Below are 3309 nucleotides of genomic sequence, written 5' to 3'. Positions count from 1 at the left end.
TGTGTTCAGTGAATATGTCTCTTTAGTTGTCTTTAATTGGAAACAATCAATTTCTTTTTTTTCTTTCATGACATTAATTTTTTTAATAGATATGGGGTCTTGCTATGTTGCCCAGGCTGGTCTCCAACTCCTGGCCTTAAACAATTCTCCCACCTTAGCTTCCCAAAGTGCTGGGATTACAGTCATCAGCTGCTACACATGGCCAACATTAATATTTTTGAAAAATACTGGTCATTTATTTTGTAGAGTGTCCTTCAAGTTTGGGTTTGGCTGAAGCCTTATGACTAAATTCAGAGGAGGTATTTTTGGCAGAAACTTCACAGAATTCTCAGTGCATTATATCCAGTAAGCACATGACGTCAATTTCTTCTCATCTGGTGATTTCTAACTTTGATCTCAGGATAAGGATGTGTTTGCCAGTTTTCTCCACTGTAAGATAATTCTATTTTTCTCTCTATAAGTAAGACTGTAGGGAGCCACATGTTTCAGATGCCAGGCCTGAGTTCTTCATCTTCGTGGTAGGAATAATAGTGTATATGAGGCTTTTCAGGCCGTGACTCCAGCTCACATTCTCACCTGCCCTAACCCCACCTTTACCTGCGTTCTCTGCCTGGCTAGTGCTTCCCCAGCCTCTCCATCCTCAGATTCACCTGCTTTCCCAGCTCCCTGGGCGAAGTTGATTTACACGAGCTATAGGAGACCTATAGCGCTTTGCCCTTACCACTAACCAGGCCCTTCCTGGGCATTGGTGATTTGTGTTTATGTAAATACAGTTATTCCTTGGCATTCCTGGGGGATTGGTTCTAGGAGCCCCATAGATACCAAAATCCAAGGCTGCTGAAGTCCCTGACACAAAATGGTGACATATTTATAACCTATCCATATCCTCCCATATACTTTAAATCACCTCTGGATTACATATAATACCTAATACAATGTAAATACTACGCAAATGGTTGTTATGCTGTATTGTTTACAGAATAATAAGAAAGAGATCTGTACATGTTCAAAACAGATGAATATTGTTTTCTTTCTTTTTTTTTGAAACAGAATCTGGCTCTGTTGGGCTGGAGTGCAGTGACATGATCTCAACTCACTGCAGCCTCAACCTACCAGGTTCAAGGGATTCACCTCAGCCTCCCAGTAGCTGAGTAACTGGAGCTACAGGCATGCACCACCATTCCTAGCTAATTATTGTATTTTTTATAGACATGGGGTTTTGCCACATTATCCAGGCTGGTCTTGAACTCCTGGGCTCAAGTCATCCACCCATCTCAGCCTCCCAAAATGCTGAGATTACAGCTGTAAGCCACCATGCCAAAGCATTTTCCAAATATTGTCAATCCCTAGTTGGTTGAATTCACGAATGCTGAACTCACAGAGAGGAAGGGCTAACTGTAGTTATGTAATGATCAGTGGACCGCAAACTTCTTGGGAATAGAATTGGGTTTTATTTAGTTTTGTGTCTTGGAATATGTTAAATTGTTACTGTTTTCATTTTGTGTTGTGTTTGTTTGTTTGTTTTTTGAGACAGGGTCTCACTCTGTCACTCAGGCTAGAATCCAGTGGTGCAATCATAGCTCACTGCAGCCTCAGACTCCTGGGCTCAAGGGATCCTTGCTTCTCAGCCTCCCCCGTACCTGGGACTACAGGCATGCACCACCACACTTGGCTAATTTTTGTTTATTTTGTAGAGACAGGGTTTCGCCATGTTGCCCAGTTTGGTCTGGAGCTTAGGCGATCCGTCCACCCATTTCTGCCTCCCAAAGGGCTGGGATTATAGATGTGAGCCACAGTGTCTGGCCTTTTTGTTTTGTGTTTGTTTGTTTGGATTTTCTGGATGAATGAGTATGTAGGTAAGGAGACACCAGCTTATTGCTAGCGGCCCTGAGGAGCCCATCATGGCGACGCCCCCTAAGTGGTGGGCAGTGGAGGCCATGAGGGAGAGAGTGCTGCGCCACAAGACCTTCATCAGTGACGTGCTGCAGCAGGACTTGCGAAAGGTGCTGGACCATCAAGACAAGATACAAGAGCATCTGGCCAAATACCTTCAACTGAGAAATGTCATTGAGTGACTCCAGGAAGCTAAGCACTTGGAGTTATATATGCAGGTGGATTTGGCTGTAACTTCTTCGTTGACACAGTGGTCCCAGATACTTCACGCATCTATGTGGCCATGGGATATGGTTTTTTCCTGGAGTTGACACTGGCAGAAGCTCTCAAGTTCATTGATCGTAAGAGCTCTCTCCTCACAGAGCTCAGCAACAGCCTCACCAAGGACTCCATGAATGTGAAAGCCCATATCCACATGTTGCTAGAGGGACTTAGAGAACTACAAGGCCTGCAGAATTTCCCAGAGAAGCCTCACCATTGACTTCTCCCCCCCATCCTCAGACATTAAAGAGACTGAATGCCAAAATAAATAAATAAATAAATAAATAAACAAATAAATAAATAAATAGAGACACCAGTGAAAATGATTTGCTTGGGTTTCAATGCTCATATCAGATCACAGTCTCTAGCCTTACAGAATAATGCAATGTAGAAGGAACCCTACTGAAAGATAACAATAAAGATGTAAATCACCTCTTGATTCTAAATCAAACAATTTACATCTGGAAGAGATCTGATATTCAAATCTGCTATTTCATAATAGAAATGGAGGCGCAGTGCCAGGCGCGGTGGCTCACACCTGTAATCCCAGCACTTTGGGAGGCTGAGGCAGGCGGATCATGAGGTCAAGAGATCGAGACCATCCTGGCTAACACGGTGAAACCCCATCTCTACTAAAAATACAAAAAATTAGCCAGGCCTGGTGGCAGGCGCCTGTAGTCCCAGCTACTCGGGAGGCTGAGGCAGGAGAATGGCGTGAATGCAGGAGGTGGTGCTTGCAGTGAGCAGAGATCGTGCCACTGCACTCCAGCCTGGGTGACAGAGTGAGACTCTGTCTCAAAAAAAAAAAAAAAGAAAAGAAAAGAAAAGAAAAGAAAAGAAATGAAGGCGTAGTGAGAACAAAGAGTAAAGGATCCCCAAGATGAAGCAGAGCTGGGACCACACCTCAAACTTTGTGTCCGAGGCATCTTCACAGGGCTAAATTCTTTTCAGTTTTGATCCAGCCCTTTACAAACCCAAAACAGGATGGACAAATTTCATGACCAGGAAAGATTTTCAGAGATCCCAAATTAAGGTAGTTTTACCCATTTTTTTGTATTGAGGTAAAATTCACAGAAATAAAATGAACCATTAACCATTTTTAAGTGTACAATTTAGTGGCATTTGCTGCACTAGTTTGTTGTTTCTTGTTCTCAT

The 3309-nt window shown here is 43.2% G+C and overlaps 1 pseudogene; it reads left to right on the top strand.

Annotated features, from left to right (window-relative positions):
- The first annotated feature begins 1892 nt into the window (after positions 1-1892).
- On the top strand, positions 1893-2415 carry LOC104654561 (annotated as a pseudogene).
- The last annotated feature ends 894 nt before the right edge of the window (positions 2416-3309 follow it).

Source organism: Rhinopithecus roxellana, chromosome 3 (genome assembly GCF_007565055.1).
Source record: "Rhinopithecus roxellana isolate Shanxi Qingling chromosome 3, ASM756505v1, whole genome shotgun sequence".
NCBI classification, from domain to species: Eukaryota; Metazoa; Chordata; class Mammalia; order Primates; family Cercopithecidae; genus Rhinopithecus; species Rhinopithecus roxellana.
This window is presented reverse-complemented; position numbering and strand designations above follow the sequence as displayed.